At 30.1% G+C, this 12,310-nt stretch overlaps 1 long non-coding RNA gene across 1 annotated transcript; it reads left to right on the forward strand.

Annotated features, from left to right (window-relative positions):
* The first annotated feature begins 6,586 nt into the window (after positions 1–6,586).
* Positions 6,587–8,788, forward strand: LOC146952791 (uncharacterized). Its single transcript, XR_015007545.1, has 2 exons — positions 6,587–8,268; positions 8,629–8,788. It is a non-coding gene; the product is annotated as an uncharacterized LOC146952791 (long non-coding RNA).
* The last annotated feature ends 3,522 nt before the right edge of the window (positions 8,789–12,310 follow it).

The following is a 12,310-nucleotide window of genomic DNA, read 5'->3' on the forward strand; positions in this document are numbered from 1 at the left end:
TAATTTTCTGCATTCGGGACAGGTTTGGGTATGGGTTCGGGGTGGGTACCTATATACCCGTCCCCCGTCCCATACCCGTGTTTTGAAATCGGGGAAAACCCAAACTCAGTCAAAATGAGGAAAACCCGTCAAATTGGGTTTGGTTCGGGCGGGTAACCACGGATATGAGTTTTGTTGACATGCCTAATTAAGAAGGTGTAAATGCACTTGTGTTTTCCAATTTTTTTTTTTTAAAAAAATGTTTTGGTCCGCTATTTTAAAAATCGATTATTTTGTATCACTTTGTTTTTTATTTTCACCTCATCTCATTTTTAGGTTATTTTTTGTTTTATGACTTATTCATTAATTAGGTGGCAGCATTTACTTCGCATTTTCTTGCTAACATGGATATTCAATGTCATGATATGATCTATGTCACGTCATTAAGAAATATGTCACATCAACAAAAATGACCATAAAATGGGATGTGGGTGGTAAATTCAGAAAAATGTGAAATTATATATATGGGACCAAAAAATTGATTTTTAAAATAGGGAATGGATTTTACAAAACAATTGTCTTGCTAAAAACTTTGCCACAAAAATTCATTGAGATAAAATCTAGTAAGATAAAAAAAAAAAGAGTGCAATGCATATTGTTTTGTCATGGGTCAAGATCAAGACCCAATATTATTTGAAAATTGTTCTTCTCTCTTTTGTTTTTGCTTATTCACCGGTCTAAAAAGTGTATGTGTGAGTTAACTTACGTTGAAAACTGGTCAACATGAGCAGTGGCGGATCTTCATGGGAGCCCATGGTAGCCATGGCTACCCCCCAGATATCTATTAAATACTAGATTAGGCATAATCTATTAGATGTTGTGCATGTGTCGTAGCGGTTAATGGAAGCCTTTTGTATACGGAGACCGTGTGTTCGAGTCCCTCTATCTACACCAGATAAGAATTTGTATCTACAGGTGAAAACACCATATAAGAATTTGATGGTTTACTCCCTGAAAAATTAGTCAAGATCCGCCACTAAACGTGAGTTAATTCACGTTGAAAAAAGTCGAATGTGAGTTAATTCACGGTGGACATAATTAAAGGAATGAACAATTTTGATAGGGAGAAGAGCAATTTTCATATTATTTGGGTTTCTTGCCTATCGACAATCCACACTTAGCCCACATATTCCAACGGCTACAAGGCATATATAGTATCTTTGTGATCTGTAATGCCTCTAACGGTTGTTGGTTTCCTCTGTTCCAAATTGAGACGGAGTAACATAAATAAAATGAGACGGAATATTACAAGTCAGCCTAACAAGTGCCCAAAAGACACTCTTTAAGGAAGTCAAAATTAGCAATTATGTACTTAAAACAAAGACATCTAAACTTCTAAACAGTCAAACTTGTCTTTCCAACATAATACTTCATCTATTCCAAATTATATAACGTTTTTGGTCATTTGATGTAATTAATTTTATATGGGAAAGAGATATTAGGAGTTGTTTTACAAAATTGTCCTTCATAAACATTATGAAAAAGATAAATTAAATAATTGAAAAAGAAAGAGTAATAAATAGTTTTTTTTTTAGGGATAAAGAGTAATAAATAGTTAAGAATATAATAGAAAAAGTAATATTAATGCTTCAATGGTATTTTAAAACAACTTATAATTCATAATAAACTTTTTTGCTAAAGTCTAAAACAAATTATAATTTTTTTGGGTGGTGGTCGGGGATCGAACCCCGGACCTTGCATATTGTATGCATTGTTCCCTCAAAAAAAAATTATTGTATGCATTGTCTCTACCAACTGAGCTAAGCTTTATGAGGACAAAAAACAAATTATAATTTGAGACGGTGGGAGAATTTCTCTATTTATTTCGTTAACCAATGCTTTTCCAAATTACCATTTTCGATTACATTACATAATGCACGGCTGAAACAATTTTGTCTTCTATAAATGCTATATTTTACCTGATTGCAAGTGACTACCGAATAATTTTGGAGTATTAGAAACAAACAATTTTGTCTTCTATAAATGCTATATTTTACCTGATTGCAAGTGACTACCGAATAATTTTGGAGTATTAGAAACAAGCGAATGGTTTCTAGATAAAGTTTCTTGTTTTCCTGATAGCACATGACTACCAAATATTAACACAATTTTAATAACTTCAACTGCTCCGTCGTAATCCAGAATTAATATTTATCATTCGTATTTGGACAGTTGGTACTTGTTAGATAGACTGAGAAAGTATACCATAAACAAGAAAGATAGTGGTGGAGATACTGCCTCACTCACTAAGTGTCATTTAAGCATGGTTAACGTCGATTAATATATCAATTATTCATTTTTAATTAAAAATAAAATAAAATTACAAATAGAAAACAGATGATAAAATGAAAGAAAATGCAAAATTTCAAAAAAAAAAAAAAAAGTAGCACTATTCTATTTCAACTTTCACATAGACTTGTTGTCTGCTTTCTTCTTTCACCAATTTCACAAAAGGCCAAAAAAAATAAGAGATATTCTTGCATGAACTCTTACATAAGAGATTATTCTTACACCCAACGAATAAAAATATGACACATGTTATTAACTTAAAAAAAATGTGATTTTAATTAAGGAAATGAAAACAATAAATGGTGGTAGGTGGTTTTTGTTGGTTAAAGAAAGTGGAAAAAAGAGAGAGAAATATTAAAAATAATGATAAAAAATTATGATATTAATTATTTGTATTATTTTAATGAGATGTTTGATTTTAATTGATTGGGTGTAAGAATGATCTCTTAGGTAAGAGTTCATACGAATTTCTCAAAAATAAAAGTAAACAATAAAAATGCAGCAAGCAACAACTCTTTCTTCTTGCTACACTAACCCAAACTTTCTTTTCCATTGCCTTTTCACTTTTTCCATTTTTGAGATCTTAACATTTCTGCTTCAGTGGATTCCCAAGTCTTCACATGCAACCCTCACCAACCCTGCAATATTGACAGTTTTGCATTTTTGGCGTTTTTAAAACCTAAACCTAATTTTTTTACTATAAATGTGAACAACATGCAAAAGGATGAGACATAACCAAAACAATAGGGAGAAAAACATGTAGAGAAAAAAAGGTAGCAAAATTCTTCTTCCTCTCCCCTCAACCCACCATTTCACAACCTTAAACAGAATCTCCCGTTGCTCAATCCATAACCATTTCAGTTCCGAAAGTCCTTCTACTCACTTGTTACAATACCAAAATACCTATATGAGAAAGCGTTTTTTTATTGATTTTCGTTGGAATCTGAATGTTTCTTTGTCGTTAGAAATCGCTACCTTGTTTTGTTTTTGCAATACGCTCGTCTATTTCTTCTCTTCTTTTATATTTTGAATGAAATCACTTTCTTCTTTTCAATATTCTTATCCAACTTTAATTTGTTTTACTCTTGTTGTATAAAGTTTGTGTTTAGTTTATTTCTCAAACATAACTTCAATACTCTTAAAACAATGATAAATTTAGGATTAATTAAGATGTGAATCTTGTCAATATATTATATTCTAGTTGTTTGAGTTGTGACAACTTAGTGATGTTAAATTTTAAAATAATATACATTTTTTAAATAAAAAAGGATTGGATGAGATGTGATGGATTTTGCTAACGAGTACCCAAATGACATCGGTTAAAGAATTCATTAATGAAAATGTTGTCTTAGAAAAACAAATTATTACTTTTGTCAATGATAATTATACAACTTTTTGATACAAAATTATTATTTTTAGTACTTTAAACAATGTCATAATCTTTTCCTATGAATATGACAAAAATAATTTTTGAAATTTTTTTTATAATAAATATCAAAGAGAGTAATATGTTACATTAATTGCGTACAAGTAATGCCAAAAGGTGTATGAACTTAATAATCTAAACAATACATAAATGATATTAAAAAGGTTTTTTCTAGATTACCCTCTCTTGTTTAGGGGGTATTTACCCCTCATGATATCAACCAATCAAAATGCAATATTCATTGACAATATTAAATGTCAAATAAATGAGTCAGTTTTTTCTATAAAAAAAAATCAATTTTAATCATAAGGTAACTTTTAATACTTTTAATTTTTATTTAATTATAGACAAGATTACATTAGAGGTCCTTTATCTTATTTATTTGTAACACTTTGGTCCTTTATCTTTATTTTTTTCCGTTTAGGTCTTTTATCTCTCAAAAAAGCACATATACATCCTTTTTCTCATTTTTTTATTAAAAAAATACATAATTTTATTTTTTAAAATATATTTTTATTAAAAATAAAAAAAATCCAGAAATATGATGAAGATGTTCATCATCTTCATCTTCTTCCTTTGAATCTTCATCGTCTTCATTGAATCAAAAAAAAATTCTACACAAATATATCTCCAAATATCATGAATTAATGTTATGTTCACCTCAAATCTTCTTTTAAACACAAATATCAAAACCCTATAGAGAAACAGATTTAGTTTCATCACAAAAAAAAAAGATTTAGTCACGATACCTGACGCGGTTCTAGAAACAACGACAATTCTCACTATAATTGGAAACTGCAGCAGTTTGGAACGACAAAATTGAACAATCAAAATGGGAAGAAGAATGAAAAAGAAACAAGAATTGATCGATAGGAAGAATAAAGAAGAAGAAATTTGAATGAAGGAGATATTTTTGTTCTCACGTTCGGGGTTCTGGAATGGAAGAATTTTATGAATGTAAGTGGTGAATTTAAGGACATTCAGATGAAAGAAATTTGATATAAAATTTTATTTGTTACAAGTCTTGTAGTGTAAAATATTAATTAAGATTGAACACCTTAATATAATTAAATAAAAATTAAAAGTATTAAAAGTTACCTTATGATCGGTTAAGATTAACTTTTTTAATTTTAAAAAAAATTAACTCATTTATTTGACATTTAATGTTGTCTATCTATCTATCTATATATATATATATATATATATATATATATATATATATATATATATATATATTACATTTTGATTGGTTGATATCATGAGAGGGTAATGTAGGCCTCACCTATTAAAAATGTCTTATTCTAATTTGATAAAGGCAATATTTGTTGCATCCTTAAATTTGAGGGTTGCTCAAAAACAATAAAGTCATCATTAAAATTTATTAAAATAGGAAAAACATTGAAAAAAAAAACCTTTAAAACAAAAAAAAAAAAAATCTTTGAAACCAGATTTTGAGTTCGGGATTCGATTATGAGTAGGGAATTTTTTTTGAGCAAAAGTAGGGAATTTTTTAGCATTCTTAGACATCCGTTTAAACATTAAAAAAATTTGAGTAAGAATTTATGAGCTTTGAAATATTTATTCTCTCCTTATTATTAAATGAAAATTAGAAATCAAATTTTAAATGAAAATTCAATTTTAAAACGAAGAAGAAAATATAAAAGTCTTATTATTGTCTTTTACAAGAGTATTCCCTTAGTATGTCTCGATATGATAATTAAAGAATACAAAGGTACGTAGTTTGAGTAGAAAATTAGTATTTGTTGATTTTCTTAAAGAAAATATTTTGTTGCGATGATTTTGATAAAAAGGTTTATTTCATAAAATAAAAAAAGGTAGTATGCATTTGCAGAAGAAAAAGTTATTGAGTTGATAAAATTGATTATTGTGAGCTTCTTTGATTACCGATTGGAATTCGGTTGAAGTATTTAAGAACAACAAGTTATTGAGTTCGTAAAGTTATTGAGTTCGTGAAAGGTTAACCAATGTCTTTAGGTAAAAAAGTCACAACTTTTAAAGACTTTTATAACCGTTGGTATTTATCTTTTTAACATGGGTAATGTTAACGAGTGCCTCTGAGGCACTTGTTTAAGGGTCTTAAATAGTAACTTTTTATAAAAATATGTGTATTTATTGCATTGGAAATTGAACTATTTGACTTTTTTAAAGAACAATTTCTTAATTTAGAATGCTTAAAGAGTGCTCCGAGGACACTCGTTAACAAGAAGACCCTTTTAATATTCATGAGTATATTTAATACTTCTCAAACTTCTATAAGAGTATATTTGTAAAAACATTAAAAAACTTACAACAACCAACAATATCCTTGGTTTTTATGTTTTTGATTTTTTTTCTTCTTGATATAAGTTAGGCTTAAATACATTTGTGACCCCTTAACTCTTAAAAAATTGAGATTTTCCTCCTCTAATAAAAAATAACAATTTTACCCATTAGTTTTACAAAACGTTACAAAGTTGTTGAGAAGACGCCACATGTCTAAAAATAGGGGGACAAAATTGCAACTTTTTGTAAAGATAAATGGCCAAAAGGTCTTATTTTCTTAAAGATAGAGGACCAAAAGAACATATTTTTGTAAAGTTAGAGGGTCAAAATAACATATTTCCCTAAAAATAGAGGACAAAATTTTTATATTTTTTATTAAGGGGCCAAAATCATAATATTTTAATACATAAGGGGAAAAAACTGCATTTAAACCAATAAATTATGGCGGGAGTAACCTTCAATTTTCATTATCAATATCATTTATTCATGTTGAGACTATTCAAAGATATTGTACTTCAATTTTCGCGTTATTATATTTTGTTGAGACTATTTACCAATCATACTTATTTCTAATCCTAATTAACATTGCAACAATCACTCCAAACCCTAACCCTAATATTTTAGGCGCCAATTCATTCCGGCCGTTGGATGGATCAAAACTAATCTCCACACAATCCATGGCATACATCAAATTCTTCACCCATCCTTTTTAATGCATTTGTGCAACTCCCACCAAATTGAATCTTTCAATTCCAACGTGAGTTACACCTCTTCCAACACCATTTAATGTTTATGCTCTTTCACATGCATGATTGGTCTCTATTCCATCAAGGATAAATGCTTCTTATCTTTCCAATTTAAAAAGTGACTAATTTCAAAGCATCCCAATTCAAACAGTGTGCATGTTCCTTTTAGTGAAAGTGCAGTTTTTCCATTTTTATCAGATTACATTCCTCTTTCACGATTTACCTCTGTCTTCTTCCTCCCTCACCCATCTTTTTCTAATTCATTTAAAGCCATGAGAGAGCCAATCAAATAATCCATCTTCCTTAACACGCCCTGTTTGATTCGGCTATGTAGATTTATCATTTTTCGGTCTCCACTCTGATGTCGTCTCAGCCTTGGTACACCTCTTTTTTTGTTTTGGATTGTTTCTGGTCCTCTTTGAGTATATGATAATTGCTATTGCTTTTCTCTTAATACTTTTCAACATATCTACATAAGGGTCTCTTTACCAATCAATTTGACAAACTGAAAACACCGAACAATATTTGCAAACTTCAAATTTGCGAGCTTCAAATTTTCTAGACAATGAGTATGCCTTTAGCATTCAGAATTATTATTATTATTAACTTTTTAACAATCGATTACTCCTAAAGAATTTAATTTGTTCTTCGTTGAATTAAATTTATACCGTTTCTGCTTCTCTATGTATTAGGTAAAACTTTTTGGTTCTCTCCTTTTAATTGACATTGACAAGTGTATATAACCAGCTATTGAGTTTTTGAGTGGTGCAGGTTATTTTTTATAGACATAACATATGTATCCTTAATGATTTGAATTGCAATGTATATTTGATAGATGGAGGCTAACATAACATGATTGTTCAATTTCTAAGTGGTGGTTTTAGTTGTGGAAACCCAACAGCCAACACTTTCGCTCTAGCACAATCTGCAAAGAAGGATATAATTTTTGTTATTTAAATCATATGGAGAGTATTTGTTTTGTTGATTTTTTATTTGTTATTTCATGATTGGATTAGTTCTTGAATTGCAGTGTCATTTTGTAAAAAATCTTTCAAAATTGAGTTTTGTAAATTGAATTCATTAATATTTTTTTTGTTGAGATTTTAAATGTAACAACTATTAGTTTGTTTAAGATGTTAATGTGGTGGGACAAAAAGTAACTCATTGATCTTCAATTTTAAATGGAAAAAATACCTGACTTTTTTTTAATATATAGTTAGTAGACAAGTATATATAATGAGGAAGTAGAGCGTATGATCACCTTTTGCTCTAAGCAAGTCAACAATCATGAAAAAGGGTAAATAATCTTGCACAATACAAGGCTAAAAATGGTCGAAGAAAGGTTTTACTTGATTCTTTATTCTTTATAAATCATCATGTTATTTTTGTGTATCATTTTGGTTTGTATACTTTGCCTTTTGATTTTTGTTGTGACAGGGTGCTCTTTCAAAATTAACGTTTGACCAAATTAACATTAATTGTAAGGTAAATTATTATTTTTCATAAGCAGATTATATTTACATGTTGAAATGATAAATATCTATTTTTTTAACCAGCCTTTTAATTTATTTTTTTGTTTAATGACGTTTGCTACTTAGAACTCTTTGTGCTGATGAAGAAACACTTCAGTTTCAGTGTGCTATATAAATTAAGAATTTTTTCATCATTGTACTTTCTTCTTCAAGTTTCCATTTTTACATGTTATTTACATCATTGTCCTTACTCATGAAACATATATATTAGTAATGTATTTATACACTTCAAAAAAAAAAAAGTAATGTATTTATAAGTTTTTTTTTAAGGAAGTAATGTATTTATAAGTTGGTGTTCGTTTATATGATGCAGGCTAGATGTGAATATATTATTAACGGGTGACAATGGGACAGTATTGACACCACTTCAAAATGTAGAGTTTAAAGAGATATTCTAAAATGTCTGTTGTATGTCCTAAAATATTGTTGATGTTAAATTGTTTTTTATCTATATAATGGATCATTTTGCAATATATTAACTTCTCCATAGTTTATGACCCGGGCGGTAGCACGGGTAAAAGTTCTAGTTTCTCTTGAAGTCACGTAGTTGAAAATTAGATCTTGGCGACCAAGATATTGGCACACAGCACCAACAAAATAAAAGACTATATGTTCACCTTTTAGTATTTTCAAATAATCATTTCTAACATATGTAAATTTGCACATGATAGAAAAACATAAGATAATAGATGCACATCAACCAAGTTTTAATATATACAATTTTTGATCTTGGTAAATGGTTAATATTAACACTTTGTAAGTTTTCAGTTCACAATGTTTAGTACAATGTATAACTAATATCCACATACTCAAATTGACCTTATCCCCACTCAATACATGCTCTTATGTTATGTTTTGTGGGGAGGGAGCACCCTCTCCACCGTGCTCAAGTCTGACAAAATGACACTATTTGCCCCCGTTACTTGTTCTTCTTCTTCATCAATTAATAACTCATTGGGTTGAAACCTTTTTGCTGTACATATAGGCTTCCAACCAAGAATGAATGTAGGAAATATCTAATTTACATTTGGGGCAGCAGTGAGAGACGACAAAACATGTGCTGGTCTTGCCAAACGAATGTTATAGTGTTTGCATTCATGACTTAAATGAGAAATATTTGTGCAGCGTGATCATAACTACATTCGCCGACGACTGATACATGGTCAACCACATTGTAGCAGTATCATTTGGGAATCATCCATGTCTTTTACCTTTAAATGAATAAATAGAAACCAAAATATAATATAGTGTTGTGGTAAATTTACGAAGGATGGAAAAATAAGTAATTTTAAATAATTATTCAATTATTTATTTATTCATCATTCTTAAATCTATAGTAATATTACATAATAGCTTTGTTTCTATTTATTTATGGGTCTTGTCAACCGGTGCCCCCGGGACACTGGTTAAGAAAATAAAAGTAGAAAGAAAATACAAGTTTTGTATTGAAAAGGACACTTTTTCAACTTTCAAAAGGTATATTACACAATTTCCGAGGTAATGTTTCCTTTTATAATTCCTTAACAAGTGCCCCCGGAGCACTTGTTAACATTTCCCTTTATTTATTTAGTAGTAAAATACGCGGCTGGTTTCAAAATCGTTATTGACATGATATTGTTGGCCATTGTTCAGTCGCCTTCGACAAATATTGTTGTGATAACGTTGAGATCAAGACTTTGCAAGGGTCATTTCTTAACTTGCCCGCAAATACTCTGACATTTTGTTAACAACAAAAATAGCATCAGCTTCATCGTCCCTCAGCAATGTCGTGAATGTAATTTGGTTGTGTCTCATATTCATTCGTGGTTGTAAACTCATTTTTTGTTTTTGGATTTTCAAGATGTTCTATTTAGATTTCTAAAGTTTATTTTGACAAAGAATTTTCAGCCAATTGGTTTTTTAATTTGAAAAGACTACCTGGAATGAGTAAGGATCCTCTCAATTTGTTTAAAATTGATGGAGAATGGCATTTGGGGAGAGATAGATACAAAAAAGTAGATTGTGCACCACTAAGTGAGTCTCACTACTAGGGTGGAAATAGGCTAGGCGGGGCCGGACTTTGTAAGACCTAAGTCTAACCTACTTTAAAAATTATAGGCTTGAGTCTGGCCTATTACCCGTCATAGGCTCATTTTCGAAGTCTGACCTGGCCTTTTTAAAGGCCTGATGAAGCCTGAAAGCTTATTTAAAAACCTATTTTATGCTAAGGTCTGGCAACACATGTAAGTCTACTCCTAAATAAACCAAAACTTATTAAGGCCTAAAACACACAAATATGTTTGCTACTAAATAATGAATTCTTACGAAAGTCTAATCACACCAATATATCAGCTACTAAATAACCAATCATATGAAGGCTTGTGTTTATGAAGAAAAAAAACTTCAAAAATATCCATAATGGAAGATATATTATATATGAAAAGCTTAATAGGCCGGTCTGATGGACTTAATAGGCTTTTTTGCAAGCCTTAGCCTGGCCTGTTTAATTAAATAGGCCTGATAAAAAGCTTGAGTCTGGCCTTGTTAATAAACGAGTTGGGCCGAGCTAGGCTTTAAATAGGCTAGACCGTAGGCCCCTGTCGGACGGCCTGGCCTGTTCCCACCCCTACTCACTACTATTAATTATTTATATTATTTTTCCAACTTCGTTGTGTTTTTACCTCTCCAACTAGAAGAAATGGAGAGGGTACTAAATGGAGAGTATCTTAACTCACCCGCAATACCACAGAACAAATTACCGGGTTGAGTCATGACCATATCGCTCTCTTTAAAACGTTTTGTGACATTGACTGAAATTCTGCAAGGCAGACTATCAATTGCGCCTCCTCTAGGATAAAACACCATGGTTCATTGTGTGATTGACTGCTACACGGTAGAAAACCGTTCGAGAATTAAACACTAAAATATGATTATTATGGCCACTCGAATTTAATATGATGAGGAAAAACTAAGAAAAAAATAGTATTTATCTTGACATGGTCAGCTTCTAAGTGTTGGAAATCAAGTGTGAGTAATTATTTTCCACATCAACTAGAAATTGAGGAAATGTTGAATATATAAGTGAGGAGACTCATATATCTATTGCCTTAAGGTTTTGGGTGGAGACGTGTCGTCTAAATCTCTTAGTGGAAAGAACTCACCTTGTGTGCTCCACAGATTCCTCGACAAGATAATCATTGATAAACAGCTCTAAAAACTTTGTATCAACATGATGGTAAAAAAAAAATTATTCATGTGTTATATACGTTAATATACCCCTCACATTTCCATTATTAAATAAGTTAAAAAAAATTATGCAAAAAACAAAACTTTCTGTTTTCCTTTTTTCTTTCCCTCACCCACATCATCTCTACCACCATTATCTTCATCCTTCAAACTCACAACTTAAATCTTCATCATCTTCCATGAACCTTTGATTCTTCAACAAAAAATCATCAAAAAAAATTTTAAAAAAACCACAGATTTTATGACATTCTTACTAATCTTCCAAACTAAAGAAAATAATTTCACTACCCAAAAAAATAACTTAATTTCACCACATGATGATGGCTGACACAAAAACTATCACAGCGACTTCATTCACACACTCATTTTCATTTTTGTGAAGCTCACCATCGATGATATACATACATAGTTATAGCTTCTTTCCATAAAGCAACTCTTACATAGTCACAACCATAAATAAATTTTAATTGGTCACACATGAGTATTTAAATTTAAAAGAGAAATAATATTAAGTTATATAACTAAATTATTTCTCTTTTAAATATTAGACTTAATACATCATTTCGTCCCTTAATTTATTTTTTGTTTTCACTTTGGTCCCCTAACTATAAAGTGTCTCAAAGTTATAGCTTCTTTCCATAAAGCAACTCTTACATGGTCACAACCATAAATAAATTTTAATTGGTCACACATGAGTATTTAAATTTAAAAGAGAAATAATATTAAGTTATATAACTAAATTATTTCTCTTTTAAATTTTAGGCTTAATA

This window comes from Medicago sativa, chromosome 1, assembly GCF_051527215.1.
Source record: "Medicago sativa cultivar Bolivia chromosome 1, Bolivia_mono, whole genome shotgun sequence".
NCBI lineage: Eukaryota > Viridiplantae > Streptophyta > Magnoliopsida > Fabales > Fabaceae > Medicago > Medicago sativa.